This window comes from Pan troglodytes, chromosome Y (genome assembly GCF_028858775.2).
Source record: "Pan troglodytes isolate AG18354 chromosome Y, NHGRI_mPanTro3-v2.0_pri, whole genome shotgun sequence".
NCBI classification, from domain to species: domain Eukaryota; kingdom Metazoa; phylum Chordata; class Mammalia; order Primates; family Hominidae; genus Pan; species Pan troglodytes.
The window spans coordinates 9,302,813-9,322,546 of NC_072422.2; the positions used below are offsets into that span (position 1 = coordinate 9,302,813).

The 19,734-nt window shown below is 39.8% G+C and overlaps 1 pseudogene; it reads right to left on the reverse strand.

The window, feature by feature from the left end:
- LOC100612923 (centriole and centriolar satellite protein OFD1-like) overlaps nt 1-19,734 on the reverse strand; it is a 63,235-nt pseudogene that overhangs the window by 32,823 nt on the left and 10,678 nt on the right.

The window sequence follows — 19,734 nt, forward strand, 5'->3', positions numbered from 1 at the left end:
CCACTCCTATTCAATATAGTGTTGGAAGTTCTGGCCGGGGCAATCAGGCAGAAGGAAAAAATGGTATTTAATTAGGAAAAGTGGAAGTCAAATTGTCCCTGTTTGCAAATGACATGATTGCATATCTAGAAAACCCCATTGTCTCAGCCCAAAATCTCCTTAAGCTGACAGACAACTTCAGCAGAGTCTCAGGATTCAAAATCAATGTGCAAAAATCACAAGCATTCTTAGACGCCAATAACAGACAAATAGAGAGCCAAATCATGAGTGAACTCCCATTCACAATGGCTTCCAAGAGAATAAAATACCTAGGAATCCAACTTACAAGGGACGTGAAGGACCTCTTCAAGGAGAACCACAAACCACTGCTTAATGAATTAAAATAGGATACAAACAAATGGAAGAACATTCCATGCTCATAGGTAGGAATAATCAATATCGTGAAAATGGCCATACTGCCCAAGGTAATTTATAGATTCGATGCCATCCCCATCAAGCTACCAATGACTTTCTTCACAGAATTGGAAAAAACTACTTTAAAGTTCATATGGGGCCCAAAAAGAGCCCGCATTTCCAAGTCAATCCTAAGCCAAAATAACAAAGCTGGAGGCATCACGCTACCTGACTTCAAACTACACTACAAGGCTACAGTAACCAAAACAACAGGGTACTGGTACCAAAACAGAGATATAGACCAATGGAACAGAACAGAGACCTCAGAAATAATGCCACATATCTACAACCATCTGATATTTGACAAACCTGACAAAAACAAGAAATGGGGAAAGGATTCCCTATTTAATAAACGGTGCTGGGAAAACTGGCTAGCCATATGCAGAAAGCTGAAACTGGATCTCTTCCTTACACCTTACACAAAAATTAATTCTAGATGGATTAAAGACTTAAATGTTAGACCTAAAACCATAAAAACCCTAGAAGAAAATGTAGGCAATACCATTCAGGACATAGGCATGGGCAAGAACTTCATGTCTAAAACACCAAAAGCAATGGCAACAAAAGCCAAAATTGACAAATGGGATCTAATTTAACTAAAGAGCATCTGCACAGCAAAAGAAACTACCATCAGAGAGAACAGGCAACCTACAAAATGGGAGAAAATTTTTGCAACCTACTTATCTGACAAAGAGCTAATATCCAGAAGCCACAATGAAATCCAACATATTTACAAGAAAAAAAAGAAACAACCTCATCAAAACGTGGATGAAGGATACGAACAGACGCTTCTTAAAAGAAGACATTTATCCAGCCAAAAGACACATGAAAAAATACTCATCATCACTGGCCATCAGAGAAATGTAAATCAAAACCACAATGAGATACCATCTCACACTAGTTAGAATGGCAATCATTAAAAGTCAGGAAACAACAGGTGCTGGAGAGGATGTGGAGAAATAGGAACACTTTTACACTGTTGGTGGGACTGTGAACTAGTTCAACCATTGTGAATGTCAGTGTGGCAAGTCCTCGGGGATCTAGAACTAGAAATACCATTTGACCCAGCCATCCCTATTACTGGGTATACACACAAAAGATTACAATACATGCTGCTGTAAAGACACATGTACACGTATGTTTATTGCGGCACTATTCACAATAGCAAAGACTTGGAACCAACCCAAATGTCCAACAATGGTAGACCGGATCAAGAGAATGTGGCACATATACACCATGGAATACCATGCAGCCAGAAAACATGTTGAATTCATGTCCTTTGTAGGGACATGCATGAAGCTGGAAACCATCATTCTCAGCAAACTATGGCAAGGACAAAAACCCAAACACGGCATGTTCTCACTCACAGGTGGGAATTGACCAATGAGAATATACAGACACAGGAAGAGGAACATCACACACTGGGGCCTGTTGTTGGGTGGGGAGAGAGGGGAGGGATAACATTAGGAGATATACCTAATGTTAAATGATGAGTTAATGAGTGCAGCACACCAACATGGCACATGTATTCATATGTAACTAACCTGCACGTTGTGCACATGTACCCTAAACCTTCAAGTATAATAAAAAAAGAAAAAATAAATAAATAAAAATACAAAAATTAGTCAAGCATGGTGGTGTGTGTGTAGTCCCAGCTATTCAGGAGGCTGAGGCAGGAGAATTCCTTCATCCCAGGAGGCAGTGGCTGCAGTAAGGTGAGACTGCACCCCAGCCTGGGTGACAGAGCAAGACTCTGTCTCAAAAAAAGATAAAAACTTTGGAAATATGACTGGTGTTGATGGAAACAGAGTATTATGAGTGAGGCTGATATGGGGAAACAGGAGGATTTATTTAGGTGCACCAGCTCAGTGAGCTTATATCCAAAAAGGCTGAGTATTGAATAAAGACTGAGCAGGGTTTTTATGAGCAAACTTACAGAAGCAGACCTAAAGCACCTAATTATACAATGAACAGTTATGTAATTCACAGCATAATTGTTGACTTGCATAACTTCTTGCCTTGCATAGCTGGGTTTTGCACCTAGGTTGAAAGAGAAACAGGAACATACAGATTTTACAAAATACAAGCATTGGTAAACATAGTCATAATTAATGCTTCAGAGAAGGAGAGACAGTAAAGTAATTTGCTTTCCTTTTGAACTTTGCTTCAGTGTGGGGTATTTGTGACCCATTCCCTTGGCCTCAACTTTTTAGACAGTGTTATTTTATAACTGTCCTTGGAGTGAGATAGCTACACAGAGAAAAACATGTTTTCTTTTCATTTGAACCCTTGTCTTGCCAAATTTTTCTGTTTTTTTAAAAAATCATTTTATAGGATAAATTTAATCGAAGGCATTAGTATCATTTTATTCTTTATGGGAAAGCATGTTTTCTTCTTTTGGCACAGGTTGACATTTAGTTAGAGCTATTAACTGAGTAGCAGTGGGCCTGGCTATGTTGTTTTGGGGCTATGTAGTATGAGTAGAGGGTGGGCATCATTTTTTGGGTGCTTTTTTATATCAAGGTTATGTGGGGAAAGTGTTAGCTTTCCTGTTTCTTTTGGCTTTTGATGTCCCTGCCTTTTGGTGTTCCAGATAATGCACTATTGCCACTTTTTCTGGAGCATATACAGCTGCTAAGAGCTGTAGGATTTTTTCTGTCCACTTTATTTATTTGCCTCCAGTTGTTAAGAAATTTTCTTTTTATATATAGTTCTATGAACATGTAGTGTGGTAAAAGCATATTTAGAATGTGTTTAAATATTGACCTTTTTTTCTTTTGCAGCAAAAGGGCTCTTGTTAGGTCTATTAATTTTGCCTTTTGGTCTCATGTTCCAGTAGGCAAAGATCGAGCTTCTATCATTGAGTTTAATGTTACCACTGCATACTCGGCTTGTTGGATTTTTTTCTAGCTCAAAACTCTTTCAGTTATGAAATATTCAACATCTGGGTTTTTGAGGGATTGATCTGTAAGATCTCCTGGTTCAGAAAATACGTGATCCACTGTTTAGACACAGTTATGGAGGGGAGCATCAAATTTGACTGGGAGAAGGGTGGTCGGGCTTAAGTTGTTTGCTGTATTTTAAGTAATGTAAGGGTTTTCATATAGAAGTCCTTGGTACTGCGTTATTCTCAGATTTGACAACTAGTGATGCCTTATTTGTTCATCAAAGTTTTGACTGAGTGTGGCACATGGACTGTTAGCTGCTGTCTCAAAGTAAGTGTGTTATCCTCTTGCATTAGCAAGGCAGTGGTGGCTAATGCCTTAAGGAAAGGAGGCCATCCTAGTGCCACAGAGTCTAATTGTTTAGATAAGTATTTGACTGGACAATGCTATAATTTTATAATTTCAGTGAAGAACCATATAGCCATTTCTTTTCATTTATGCAGGTACAGAAAGAAAGGCTAAGTTACATTTGGCAGACCAAAGGCTGGGACTTGAGTTAAGGGTTTTTTTTGATTTTTTTAAATGATATTTGCTGTTTAGTTTGCCAGAGGAGGGTTTCGTTTTTACCCCTTTTGTAATATTATATAATGGCTTAGCCATCCGTGAAAAATTTGTGATTTAGATATGGTGGAATTTTTCTTCTTTTAAGAATTTTTTAATGTAATGCCTAGTGGTTTGTGTCAGGAGTGCACAAACGGCCTGTTTCTGCTTATGGCCAAGCTGGCATTCCACATGGCTTACTATGAAACCTACATATTTGACATTTTTAAGAATGATTAGTCCTTTTTTAAAAGATAATTTTAGCCTGTTTTTCATAGGAGATGGAGGAGGTCTTGAGTTTTTTGATAACAGTCATCCTGGGTTGGGTCTGCTAGAGGAAGGTCATCCACATACTGCAACAAGGAACAGTTAACATTTGGCAGGTTGTAGGCTTCAAAGTCAATGCTTCCTTAAAGACTGTGGGAGAGTCTTTGAACTTGCGGGAGCCTGGTCCAGGTGAGTTGAACAACTTATTTGTTTTATTGAAATGCAAATATAGGGTGACTAACTGGGGCTAAGCCGATATAAAAGAATACATTCTTTAAATTTAGGACTGCAAATCAGGTAGCACTTGCTGGAATGAGATTTATTAAAATACACATGTTCCAAAAGTGGAGTGTTTTAGAGCAATTGACATCGAGCTAAGATTTCATGTTGGTAAGGCCAGTTTAAATATTTACAGATACCTGGAATAGCTTATCAGGGGACTGGGTACTGATGAACCCAAATCAGAGTTTCTTTTGGTTTTAACATGACTACCACCTGTGCATGATGTACAGCTAATCCAAGTGGGTTGCCTTTAACCCATACTCCAGGAATGTTATTAACTAAGTGAAAGAATTTTTTTATCCCACCTGCAATTCTAATTTGCTGCTTGCACTTTCTTTCTATAAATTTTCCATTCCTTAGCCTGCAGGATGATAAGGGTTAGCACCATGCTTTTTTGGAGAGTCAGAAAGAAAGTTTTTTGTTGTTGTTGTTGTTGTTGTTGTGTTTTTGCAGCTGAAATGTAATTGGTGCTTTCAGTTTTTGGAGTAATTTTTTTTCCTTAACAAGGGAACTGGACAATTCAGGAGGTATAGGAATTTATGTTGAACTTCCAATCCTTTGATGACACACCTCCTTACCAGAACAGCTTTTTTCTCTGAGATTCCTGTGGCTTTTATAATAGTTTTATAGCTTCAGATAGTGGCCCTAAGGGTTCAGTCAGTACTGAATGTGTAGCCCTGGTGTTTACATAAAGTCCATCAGCTGGCCTTCAACTTTTAATGTGACCATGGGCCAATGGAGTTGTAATAAGAAAAAGCCTGGTCTGTCCTAGTACCCATATCCTTTAGTGCCAGCCAGCCTGTTTAGATTCGTATTTGGTTTTCCCACAGTGAGGCAGCCCTTAGCCGGACTCTTTTATACCACAGTCCTGATTATACTTTTTATTACCTTCTGGACATTTATTCTTTCAGTATTTTTCTTTTCCATCACACACATTGTTTTCTCTCTAGCCTCGGCTGGCTTTTAAATTTTTGACTAAATTGACTTTCACATGCACGTGCACGTCCACATTCTTGTATATTGCTAGTCATTTTTTTAATGAGAGCTGCTGCTAAGAGATTGGCCTTTTTTAAACCTCTGATTTGCTTTTTTTTTTTTTTTCTTTGCTTCCTGGTGATGGTTAACCTACATTTTGGTGGCCATTTCTGTAAGCTGGATTGTATTCGTGCCTGCAAAACCATGTATATTTTGCAACTGGTGCACTGGCTTCTAGCCCTTGATGGGCTGCCTGAGTTATCCTCTGGCACTCCTCCATGTTAAACAATGTTAACATAAGTTATCTTCAATTTAGCCAGGTTGGATTGTGTGTTAGAAAGGTGGACTGTGTTAGATTTATGAGAGCTTGGGGCTTTTCCTTGTAGGAGGTAGTGTGTTGATTTACATTTAGGAGATCAGTGGTTGAAAAGGGCTGATAGATGAAGGTTTGCTGCCCCCCACACCAGGATGTGGTACTGGTCATTATAACAGTTGAGTCCTTGCATTTCCCTGAGAGGTATTTATATAGCTTGACCATGATCAGATTTGAGGCAGCCTGGTTCACTATCCTGAATTCCATCACTGGCCTCTCAAGGCTCCAATTCTTCCCTCTGGGGTGAAACCTGGGGTGTACTGGCAATGGAACCTAGCTCCTGGGGGGCTGTTTGCCTCAGCAAAGGGAGGTAGGCTGTGAAATATGGAGCAGAATTTTTTTTTCCTTTTGTAGTTTTTTAAAACTGGGTTTCCTTTCTGTCCTTGGGACTTTCCTTTTAACTCAGTGTTTGCTGGTGAAGCTGCTTCTATTTTCACTTTTGGCTCGGCCTGCGCTACAAGTGTTTTGCAATAAGCTGTGAAGCAGGGCTGGATTCATGTTGTTCTTGTTTGTATTATATTTAATTATGAGTTAATATAAGAAAATTGGTCTGGGTACCCTGGCTATCCTCAGACCCCTGTCATTACCTCAAATTCATGACCAATTCTTTCTGTGTGTATAGTTTTTTGGGTCACCTATTTAATACCAAAAGGGGGCCATTTAGTTTACAGAGAGTTTTTTACCTTTGCAGGGTTAGCTTAATTTTATAGTTACCTGTAAACCTTTTCTTAAAGTTTTTTTTTTAGCATATATTTGAATGATGTATGTTGTGACAACTCTCTTCCCATTTCTTTTCAGTTATGATGCAGTGTACTCGTGCTCACTTTTTACCTTTGTTTCCAGCCAGTTAGACCATCTCCTATTATGGGGGCTTTTAGATACTACTTAGCTTTGGAGAGTTTCTTAAGCCCAACACAATTGCTGAAGTTGTGGGGTAGCTTCTTTTAGCCATATGTGGATCACCACTAGTCTTGATCAGCCCCACACTTGGCTTGGAACACATTCTTCACTAAGAGACTTGTGGTTCCTCACTTTATGGCCGATTAGCCTAGTTAGGCCTCACCACTCACACATCATCCTTCTACCAGTTCTCATGTTCCTGATTGGGGTGGCGAGTCACTTTCACCACCTCCAGTTTCCTTCTGAGCTGATTTAGTGAGCCACTGTCACATGCTGTGTTGGTTGAGGTGTAAGTTTCTTCTGAATTGGTGAACCACTCTTGCGGCCTGCAGCACCTCTGGGTTGGATTACCAGTTATATCCTAGGAGGTGATTAGGCTCCCTTTTGGTCCTTGTGGGATGTGTCCTGCCTTGGGTCCCAATACCTTACTGTGGTTTCTGAAGTGAGCTGTTCCTGGAATTGTCCTATAACCCATTAGGTACCATTGCACTGCTTGGTAGGGGCACGAGGTCACAAAACGGCTGATCTCCCCTCCAGGCTGAAGTTCTCCCAATGGTGCTCCTTGGGTCACAGGACTCCTGAGACCCAGGGCTTAAGCCCCAGGGGCAAAGGAGACAGGAAACCTGTCATCTCCACTCCTGGCTGACTGGCCAATAATGTTGTGGGAAGCAGAGGACCACAGAGATTAATATGGGGAAATAGGAGGATGTATTTAGGTGCCCTGGCTCAGCAGACTTATATCCAAAAATGCTGAGCATTGAACAAAGACTGAGGGGGATATTTGTAAGCCAAATTACAAAAGCAGAACTACAGAAGCTAATTTGACAATGACAGGTTACATAATTTATAGCATAACTGTTGAGTTAGCATAACTTTCGCCTTGCAGAGCTTGTAGCCTTGTAGCTGCATTGAAAAGAAAAAAAAAACAGTAAGCTTCAAATCTTACTAAATACAAGCATTGGGAAACATAGTCATAATTAATGTTTCAGAGAAGAAGAGACGTTATAGATATTTATTTTTCTTTTCTTTTCAGTGCAGACACTGAAGCTTGAGCCTGGAATTGTGGAGTCAGTTCTCTCTGCTGTGGGGCCCATGTATGGGTAGAAGTCTCCTCATGACTCAAATCACAGCCTTGGTAACCCACTGGTCCAGTTCCTAAAAACACCCACTCCTTAGTGTTTCAAGAATCATGCTCTAGAGTCCACTGCCACGTTTGAATTTATTGCAATGTTATGGAAATGAGAACTTTATCTAGGCCTGGCACTGTGGCTCACACCTGTCATCTCAGCACTTTTGGAGGCAGAGCTGGGCAGATTAACTGAGATCAGGAGCTTGAGACTAGCCTGGCCAACGTAGTGTAGTACCATTTCTACTAAATATACAAAAATTAGCCGAGTGTTGTGGCCTACTCCAGTAGTCCAGGCTACCTGGGAGGCTGAGGTAGGAGAAACACTTGAACTCAGGAGGCAGAGGTTGCAATGAGTGGAGATCATGTCTCTGCACTCCAGTCTGGGTGACAGAGTAAGACTCTGCCCTCACTCACCAAAAAACAAAAACATAAACAAAAACAAAAAACAAAAATGTATCTGTTTATATTTCAATGCCAAAATATTTTAAATGACTTTTTAATGATGCGTATAATTTTTCCAAGTTTAGAAATAACCTCCATTTGTTTGTTTTCACATATTTTGTACATTTGTTTTTTTCTTAATAAACTGAGTCTATTGACAGAACTATGAAGATGCTTATTTATACCATATCTCATGTTCTACATGTCCAGTGTAGCAAATATGCATTATCCACTTATTTGCTAAAAGCCATCCTTTTTTCTCTTCATAATTTAGATGATTCTCAAATATCACACATCATTTTGCAATCTGATTCTAACTTCTATACTGCCAAATGGTCTGCAGAATTAATCTAAAAAAAAAAAAACGAACAAAATCAGTGAAGGCTGACAGAGTAAGTAACGTGATTCAGCTGAAGCTAGTCAATCAGAAAGTTGTACTTACCGAAACTTTTGGTCTGGAGGGATGGAGAGGCTGTGCCTTGACTCAGTGGGTGGTTGCTGGGGCATTCTGTCGGAACAAGGACTGGGGAAACCACATGTAATCTATCCAGACCTAAGGTTCAGAAGGAACCAAGGCAAGAATATTACCAGGTGCATGAAGATACCAAGAGGTTTCTAAAGAGCTCTATTAGTTCAAAAATAAATTGTTATCCTTGCAAATAGCAAATTATGATGCATAAGATCCACAAAACTAATGATTCAAACACCTAAGTTAATTGCACTGGCAATAATAAAATGCATGAAAGTAACAGGCAGCAAAGGAAAGACAGCTCTTAGTATCTAAACACCTCTGTGTGTAAAGGAGACACTAGACCTTGCCAGTCTGTCCTGCTGACTCTCACAGCAACCCTCTATCATGGGTGGAGAGATGGAGGGTAGCTACCCAACTCCAGAGCAGCACAAAACGCTTTGTCCAGGTGGCTAACCTTCCAGATACATTTCACTTTAAGGTTCCTTTTTGCTTTCGGAAAAGGGGTAGAGAAGACTTGTCTGGAGGAACTGCCACTGTGTAGCCTCAACACTGCACTGCCCATGAGTGCTTCCAGGTGCCATTCCTTTAATCTTTAAGTTTTTTCACTTGAGGCTGCTCGGAGACAACTCTGTCCTCTGCAAACATACGGCTTTCTAGAGAACTGGAAGTAATGTTTTTGAAAGCTTTCAGCAAGTGCAGAGATGGTGAGCTCTTTGCTGGTAGTGGGCTTTTGGTATGATGTTAACGACTCTCAGATAGCAACTTCTGAAAGCCTTTTCCAAGGGTCTGTCCTCTTACTTAAGCTCTTTGCCTCTAGCTTAAGCTCTTTGCCTCTTGCTTAAGCTCTTTGACCCTTGCTTAGTATTAACTACAAACTCAAGGTCAGAATTGGAAGGACTACCCTCCACAGCTCCATTTGGATAATTTGGGATCCTTGATGTAACCATACCTCTTTTCTGTTTAAGAGATTCGTTCAAGAAATCCTCATGTATAGCACCATTGCAAGGCACCATATTGCCATTTATTAATCCACTGACAGAATGATGGATCAGATGCTGCTTTGGATTACAGTACACTTTATTCTCTAGGGCTGCAGAGTACAAAATGCTAATTTCAAAAGTGAGTGGACACAGAAGAGAAGAAAATTCGTATAATTGAGAATATTATTGTTTTGAAAAGTTGAAGAGAGCAATAATAAGGACAAACTTCCACATTAAACAGTTTCTGATGCCATGGTAGTGATAACCACTAACATTTATTGAGGGCTTATTGTACCAGCTACAGCTTCATGTGTCTTTTGTAACACGGTACAACTTCAGAATCCATTATGCTCAATTTCCACATCCCCACAGCTCCGAAAATTGAAAATTTATTCATAACTTAGGGGCATAGCCTAGCCAGACATGAACTCATTTGGTTAAATACTATGACCTGAACTGACGTGAACCCATTTATTATCTTTATTTGCCCCGGCATGAATATTCATACAGTTGACTGGAAAATAACTAATGCATTTCACTACAGCAGGTCCTACAGAATTCACATGCTGTGGATTTCGTGTGCTGTGAAATCCACAGCATACGGCATGAGTTTCAGACAAAAAGTAAGAACCTGCATTCACAACACCACTGTGGTCAAGGAATTCTCACAGCTTCCATTTTATAGACGGGAGACTAAAGCTTATTGACCCTGGGTCACACCATTAGCAGGTTCAAGAGCTACTGGACTTTCCTAAGGCAAAGCCAGTGCATGTGTCTCACTGTCCTGAAATGCCTTCCAATGAAGCTGTGAGAAAGAAGCTTGCCCTCCTCATTGCATGCAAGTGCAAAAGTTCTATTCCCATTCAACTATTTTTATTAACATGAGACTATGGTTTCAGCTGTGAGAAGTTTCACAAACAGAACTGAAAGGAAAATGAGACCAGAAAGGAGAAGAAATGTGTAAAGAGTTAAAAATAAGTCAAGTGCTGGTAGAAGAGAGCAAGGAACTTGTGAGGAAAAAGTGCAAAGGGGAACGAGGAAGGCTGAGAACAAGTTTGAGAAACCAGTTAACTGGTAACACAAACACACTTTCTTTGACCTTGAAAGCAACTGAAGAAGAAAGAATCTAAGCTTCAATATCCTTATTATGAAGTAGGAAGGGGCGCAGATGTATCCACAGTGAACACACAATAATAAAATCATACCAATCATACCAATCACCATTTATTGAGTGTTTTCTTATGTCCCAGGCACTGCGTTGTAACCCATCTCCTTTCATCACTTTCATCATGGCTCAATAGGCATTATTTTCCCCATTAAAAATGAGGAAACTGAGGCCCAACGAAGTTAAGGTAACATGTCCAAGATTAAACAACTAACTTCAAAACAGGGATCCAAAAGAACAGTTGTCTGATTCTGAGAGCAATGTTCTCTTTGCTAAACCGCCTTGCTCCTCCTGTGTGTGCATATATCTATCAAGGAATCCATGAAACTACTGAACTGCTGTTAACATTGAGGTAACAAATAGAAAAGAAAATTCTAAGATAAACCTGGAGACTTCTATGTCACCACCACGCCTTTCCCATTTGAGACACAAGGCTCTCCCAAGCCATGAGGCACCTATGAAACAAGTGACTTTTGCTGATGATCCAGATGGTATTACCAAAGTGGATAGGGAGTTTTACTTCTAAGATGACACACGTTTCTGTGGCTTTTCCTCTAACATAACAATTACTTAATATTCAATAAATTAGGGTCATTCCATTTTCACAAGCATCAGAAGCTTTACACACAGAAAAATATTCATAGATTTAAAATGTCTCTAACCTGTCTGAGTTTGCTTCAGTTGCAATACAAAATCGGCTACCTGAATACTTAACTTTTTATGGAAGTTTGTAATCTAGTATCTGGGCCTTCAGCCATGCAGAATGCTCATTCTGAAAAGATTCGGAATCAGAAAAGAAATTATCGCAAAACAAATCACGGCTTGCTTCACAAGGAGACGTTTTCTTATCCTGTTTGTACTCTTTTAATTGAGAATATGTATGCCAGTAAACAACAGGGTCCCTATTTTAAAAATGACAAACAGAACACAAACTAGGTGGGTTTAACAGATTTCACCATCTTTTTCAGTCATATCAAAACATTCTAGGGCATGTGGGCAGAAGACACGGTGAATGTTTGTAATCCTTAGGGTGAGAATCCAGAGATAATAGTGGAAAAAATCTGGCACTCTGAAAATTTTACGTTTAGGTGTGTTTGCTTTCTTCTCCATGTTATTGCTATTATGAACGTAAGATCATATTATCACTAGAGAATTTTCTCAGATGACAAAGAGGAACTTTACTATATTTGGGAGAGTAATGTTTGATATTAAAATAAATCTGATTTGCACAGGTGTGACTTGGGCCAAGTCTACATATTGAAGAAGTGTATTTGTATCAAAGTGGAACTGGCAAGGAGCAAGACTCACTGCATCTTGCAGTTGTACTGCAGAGCTGGCCTGTGGTTTTCGAACTCCTCATGCTCAGCTATGATAGCATTTCCTGCTTTCTGCAGTTCTTTCTGAAATACCACAATTTCACGAGCCAGTGGAGCCAGATATAAGAAGGTCAAAAGAAATCCTAGTCATTATCTACCTTAAGTTTTCTTATTTCATTTAACAGAAACATTTAAGCAGGTTTTACATTGTTGTTTCTTTTCTTGGTACTCATGCAATAAATATAATATTAATTCTATTTAATGAGCTCAGAGTAGTCCTGACACTCAAATTTCAGAACAAAAGTATTTAGTGCATTTTATTGCAAACGTTATTACTCTTGGAGTCCTACTCCAAGTAAAAGAACTCTTTCAAATCCTCAGATTAACCTAAATAGCTGTTTCTCTTCTATACCATGAACAGAAGGAGCTCTCTGTCTCGTCTACCTGTTGATGACATCCCCAACATCCAAAATAATCTGTGCATCTGTCAGCAGCAGTTGGGATCCAGGCAGAAAGCAGATGGCTCCCACAGACAAAGTCATCTAAGAGTCCTTTAATAAAGGGTGACTTATGCAGCATGCCCACAAATGTTGGGGAAGTTCCCTTACATAGTAACAGGGCAACTCTATTAGCACTGACTACTCTAAGGAAAGTTAAAGGCGCTAGGTATTAGCTCCCTCTGCTGGCAATCTGGAAGGCCATGGAGAGGTAAAAACTACATTTATTTTGTATGTATCCTGAGAGAGAGGAAATAGCAGTAGAGAAAATTGAGGTAGGGAAGTGATAAACTGTCTGCCAAAATGTTGTTCCTTATTTTTTTTCTGTCTCTCTTGATTAACTTACTTTTTCATTATTGCCAAAAGAAGAGTAAGGTAGGCAGAGGTTAGAATCAAACAAATCAAATCTAAAGAAGGGAGAAAACAATATTAAAGAATATGGAGGCACATTTTTTAATGAACGAAGATTCCTGGCATATCTATTTTTGTCAATTAACAAAACATTCCCAGTGGAAAATAAGGCTTATTGCACAAACTACAGACAGATGAGCTTTCAGTCAATCCCAGGTAAGATCTGAAGAATGAAATATTTGTGAGCACTTAAAAAAGGTGAATAACACAAAAGAAATAGTTTCACCCAATGCAAATAAAGTCAGACTACCATACTTTCTTTGTTGAGCATAGAGCTGGTAAAAGCTGCAGGTGTAGAACTCAGTTCTGGACATATGGAACTCAGTTACTGGACATAAACAAAACTATCAGAACTGAAGGATTGAAATTAACTGCAAAATGTATGATCTGTTCAAGTATTGGTGGCCTCTCAAAATTTTCTGTCTGGTCTTACTGTAAGCTGGTGATAGCATCTCAGTCTCTTTTTCATCTTAATATTTAATATGTCAAAAGCAAAACCCTAGTGTTTTTTCCTCTTAATTTGTATTTTCTAATTATAGGTGATATCACCTTTATCAAGAAGAACTCTACTTGGCAATAAACATTAGAATATTGTGATTATATATATATATATTTATCATGGTTACTGTGTATACATATATACATATATATGCATATATATAGTAATTTTTTTAATCTCATAATTCTGAATTTCAAAAATAAACATGCATACTTAAAATTCAAAAGCTTCAACCCAGTGCTTCAGCACTACTTCTCTTCCTCTTAGCAAATCCATGGCTTTTACTTAAAGTTGCCTTTGGCCATAAATTTCTTTTATGTCAATCTACATAGAAAATTATTAATTTTTCACAAGAAAACTGATGAAAGCCAAACTGATGTAAATGAATATACTGTTTTCTAAATTCCACAAAGCAACAATTTCACCTTCAAGAGACTCCAACTTGGCTGGTTACTGTGGCTCACAACTGTTATCTTAGCACTTTGGGAGGCCAATGTGGTAGGATCACCTGAGGTCAGGAGTTCAAGGCCAGCCTGTGTAGCATTGTAAAACCACATCTCTAACAAAATGCAAAAATTAGCCAGGCATCATGGCGGGAACCTGTAGTTTCTGCTACTCAGGAGGCTGAGGCAAGGGAATCACCTGAACCTGGGAGACAAAGGTGGTTGTGGTGACCTGATAATTACCATGGAACTTCAGCCATGGTGACAGAGTGAGACTCCATCTAAAAAAAAAAAAATTCCAGACTTGAGTTTGAATTTTTTCAACCTATTGGAAAGCAAAGTTTCAAACTTATACAACTAGATATTCTAGCTGCATACAAATTGACTCTCCTAATTACTGTTTACCTGTATTTTCATATGTTCCTAACATCCCTTATGTAATATATGCTACTTAGTGCTTTAAAATCTCCAGTCCTTTATCTAAAAAAGATTTTTTGACAGGTTCCTGCCCTATTGCCTAGGCTGTAGTGCACTGGTGTGGTCTTGACCCACTACAACCTCTGCCTCTTGGCCTCAAGTGATCCTCCTACCTCAGCCCCTCGAGTAGCTGGGACTACAAGCACACATCACCAAGTCCGGCTAATTTTTTGTGTTTTTTATAGAGATGGGCTTTGTCAAGCTGCGCAGACTGCTCTTGAACCTCTGGGTTCAAATGACATGCCCACCTCAGCCTCTCAAAATGCTGGGACTGCAGGCATAAGCCACCACACCTGGTCCCGTTAACTAAAAATTGATGAGTTCTTCAGGAAGAACCATTGAACAAAATGTGCATTCAGCAATAAAACTGCAAAAGAATATAATCCCACAGTTTTTAGTGATGGTGCTCTCTGTATGTTTCAGTTCATGGGTCATTCTGACCCAGAGTTAGCAAGCTCTTATGAACTCCTAAATGAATGGGCCATCCTTCCATTTATGTTTTCACAGAGCAAGAATTTACTAACTACTTAACACATATCAAGCAGCATACTGGGAACAAGTTAGACAAATGTAGACAGATATAGTCACTGTCTCTAAAGACCTCACAATTTAATCAGGGAGAAATAATCACAATAAGGTATAACTTCATAACTGAGGTAAATAAAGACTGCATGCAGGAATGAGACCTAAATCATTTGCTCAGTGGGAGTCAGGGAAGATATCACCAGGGTGACAGTCCAGCTGTGTCTTGAAAGACAGTATGGTTTTATCAGGAAGAGAAAAGGATTGACATTCCAGGTGAGGAAATACAGCCATGGCGGTTTGTGTGAGGATGACAATCTTCCTCAAAGCCTTCAGAAACTCACAGTTAAATAAACAGGAATCTAGCCACTCCCGTATCTTGCAGATGAAGTTATTAGTCTAAACACAATCCAAACATCTCAAAAAACTGTGCTTCCAACATTCATTTTTATAGCTGGAGCAAGCCCAATTCCCAGCAATGCTATACAAAATTGTAAAGGGTGTGCACTTAACATTAAACAAGTAGGTCTCATTGAGAAGCCCAAAGCAAGACTTAATGCTAGGGTAAAGCCTTGCTACTTTTAACATCTGGCAGCAGCAGTTCACGATGTAGGCCAAAAATACTGCTGTAAATCCAGTGTGGTCTAAGACATACACTTAGAAACAGAATATGAGTTCTTAAAAAATAGATTCAATCCCACTTGCTGAAATAGACTCCCTGCCACTCCTCATCCTCACTTTCTCTTGTCCAGTTACTTCCCAGATGACCAGATCAAATGGCCACATGGATGACCTTTGCAGCCCTGGTGACTCCTTCACCCCAGGGACCTTGAACTTTGTTCATTTCCATGACTCCATCCAATGGCAGCACAGTGCATTTGCTTTCCAGTATCCACCTGAAACCTAATCCTGCAATTCTGTACTCTTGGACAATTGTTATAATTCCACCTGCCAGTCTCTCCAGATCTAGTCCTTGATCCCTGAGACCGCTAATCCACCCTCCCTTTCCCCCTGGGTTAGCTGCCACTTGCCCTCTCCTCTGCTTCCCTTCACTATGCAAGATAAGCCCAGAATCTTCAGTTAAATAGGCTGCCATTCTCACATCAAATAAGGTAGGCTCTGCAAACCTCCAATCCTTAAACATCTTCATCTTTCCACCCTCACTGAAAGGTGAAGAAGAGATGGATGCTTAGAATTCCTCCACAGACCTACCAAAAGTAAAAATAAAAATGAAAAATAAACTCCCCTACAAGCACATGGTTTGGGCGTACTTAATTTCAGGCTCCCCCAACTATAGCTGGGCCCTCAATACAGGTGATCAGTCCTCTGTGCCTTAAAGAGCTGTTCTTCCGTTACACACTTGAGCTGCTCTGTACCTCTGAGCTGCTCCTAAAACCCATGATCTAACCCTCTAATCTGCCTGAGAAGATGGAGCTTATTTAGAGTGTGTTTCTCATTATCCCAACTTGACTGTTTACCTCTGACATTCTTCCTTTTCTACTTGTCCCAGAGGAAGCAAATGTGTTTACGTTTCAAGGCCCATGCTCCTTTTTCTTTGCAATCTTGACCCCAGTTCCTATTGCTCTTCTGGGGCCTTGTTACCTCAATTGTATCATCTCATTCCTGGATCTTGAGCCAACCTACTAATAGCTGCAGGAAATAGGTACACAGTAAAATATTTGTAAATGCCACCTGTTGGGAACAGTCCCCCAAAATCTGGCCATAAACTGGCCCCAAACTGGCCATAAATAAAATCTCTGCAGCACTGTGACATGTTCATGATGGCCATAACACCCACACTGGAAGGTTGTGGGTTTACCAGAATGAGGGCAAAAAACACCTGGCCCACCCTCGGTGGAAAACTGCTTAATGGCATTCTTAAACCACAAACAATAGCGTGAGCAATCTGTGCCTTAAGGACATGCCCCTGCTGCAGATAAATAGCCAAACCCATCCCTTTATTTTGGCTCATCCCTTCATTTCCCATAAGGGATACTTTCAATTAATCGAATATCTATAGAAACAATTCTAATGACTGGCTTGCTGTTAGTAAATAAGTGGGTAAATCTCTGTTCAGGGCCATCAGCTCTGAAGGCTGTGAGACCCCTGATTTCCCACTTTACACTTCTATATTTGTGTGCGTGTGTGTGTGTGTGTGTGTGTGTGTGGTTTAATTCCTCTAGCACCGCTGGGTTAGGGTTTCCCCAGCTGAGCTTGTCTCGGCAAGGGGCACCCATACGCAAGGGGTTGAATCCAGGTCAAAGGATCACTGGAGTGATGGTTGGAGAATGTGGAACCAGCTGGAGGACACCCGAGGACTCTTAAAGCAATCCCCTTGGTGAGTAAGAAGGGGAGTTCAGAAGCATCAGGGTAACAATGGGACCAGTGAGGGCTGTGGTTAGTTCCACCTTGGAACTTTTTCACACTGATGATGGGGAGGAAGGAGAGTATAACGAAAGTAACACAGGAGGTTTCAGAGCAGGTTTATTTGCCAACTAAAGCTAAAGCGGCAAAGGAGGGAGAGGTTCATCCCTATCCTTCTGCACCCCCTCATTATTATACTGAAGAAAAAGGCCCTCCAGATCTTTCTTTTCCAGAGGACCCTGGGTGAAAACTTTTTGCCCCAGTGAGTGTTCAAGCAGTGCCTTGAGTGCTCTCAGTTCTATACAGGCAGTAATTCAGCAAGCTAGAAGACAGGGTGATTTAGAGGCTTGGCAGTACTCTGTTAGAATACACTCCCAGATCAGCAGGGAAATATTTGAGGCTTTTCCTTTTAAATTACTCAAGAATTTAAACAAGCTATTCATACTAAAAAAGAATGTAGAAAAAATCAGTGAGTCAGCCTGCCAGATAGCAGGAAAAAGTAACTGCTGAGTCTGAAATGTGTCCAAAATGTAAAAAAGGAAAACATTGAGCTAGTCAGTGTCACTCTAAGTTTGATAAAGATGGGAACCCAATTTCAGGAAATGCCATGAGGTGCCAGCCCATCCCAGCCCCCACTCCAGACTGGGGCATTTCCAGCTCAGGCCATTCCTTCACCTCTGTACAATATCTGTCCCCTGCCACAGCCAGTAGTGTGGCAGTAGATTTATGCTGCACAAAAGCTGTGAGCCTTCCGCCTGGGGAACACCCACATAAGGTCCCAACAGGAGTCTGTGGACCCTTGCCACTGGGAACAATAGGATCACTTTTAGGAAGGTCTAGTTTAAGTTTAAAAGAGGTACAAATACATACAGGAGTCATTGATTCAGACTACAATGGGGAAATTCAAATTGTTATATCTACTTCTGTTCGCTGGAAAGCAGAGCCAGGAGAGTATATAGCACAGCTCCTGATTGTGCTGTATTTGGGAATGGGAAAAAGTGAAATTAAATGAAGAGGAGGATTTGGAAGCACAAATAAACAAGGCAAAGCTGCCTATTGGGTAAATCAAATTACTGATAATTGTCCTACCTGTGAAATACGTATTCAGGAAAATAAATTTAAAGGTTTGGTAGTTACAGGAGCAGGCATTTCAAACATTTCTCTTCAGCACTGGCCGTCTGCATGGCCAATTCATTGTATATGAAACTGACTAATGAATGGACTCTTTTTAAAAGAAAACAATAAGCATGTATTTTCTATTTCTCAGTTACTTTTTTTAAAATTGGAAATTAATGTGGGATTTTATTCATATCCTTCTATTTTTCTTTTCCTTTAGCTAGTATTAATTTTTTGTCTCCTAGATGACAGGCAGTCATATATTGTAGGTATCACAATGAACAAAAGACAGTGAGATAATTTGTAAGCTTTAATGAAGCTTATAGTCTTTATCAGTCAGGGTCTTAGCAAATAACAGATGGCATACTCAAAAGTTACTACTACTCCTAGGCCTAAAGGGTCAAGGGGAGGAAATCCTTTCTGGAACCCACAGTGAAAGTTCTATCTGTATGAAAGATTTGACCACACGAGCTATTAACAGATAGACAAATCAGCCCAGACAACTTGCAGTCTCTAAGGGAAGGAAACAAAGGAATTAGTACTTCATTCTCTCCTTCCACCCTCAGATATCTTGCCAGTAGTTTCCTTTGGCCAAATCTAGTTGGAATCCAGAGGGTAAAGAAACCCAAGCAGGCCAGCTTCATGGAAAATACTACAATATGAAACTAGATAGAGAATCAATCTACAGCAGATATCTAGCCAGTATTTTCCTTTGGCCAAATCTAGTTGGAAGCCAGAGGGTAAAGAAGCCCAAGCAAGCCAGATTTATGGAAAATAGTACAACATGGAAACAGATAGAGAATCAATCTGTAGCAAAAACTAAAGAATAAGCAGCACACAATATATGGAAACTGGCATTTAAGTAGGTAAGTATTATATAGAGTGATAAGTGCTATGTTAGAGGAAGTTCTGCATGGCATTACAACTTTTAGAAGGGGCATCCCTGATTTGCTACTCTGCAGTGTACCTCTTGGACAGGTGTTGTCCACCAATTCTGCTCTAGTCAGATCAATTCATATTCAGTAATTTTAAAAAGCATTTTATTATGCAAATTTTTGAATTCCATATGAAAGCAAAGAGAACAGTAATTAGTTGCGATGTATCCATCATGTACAGTCAACAACCATCATTACTTTGGAATATTGAGGCTTCTATCGCCCAACTACT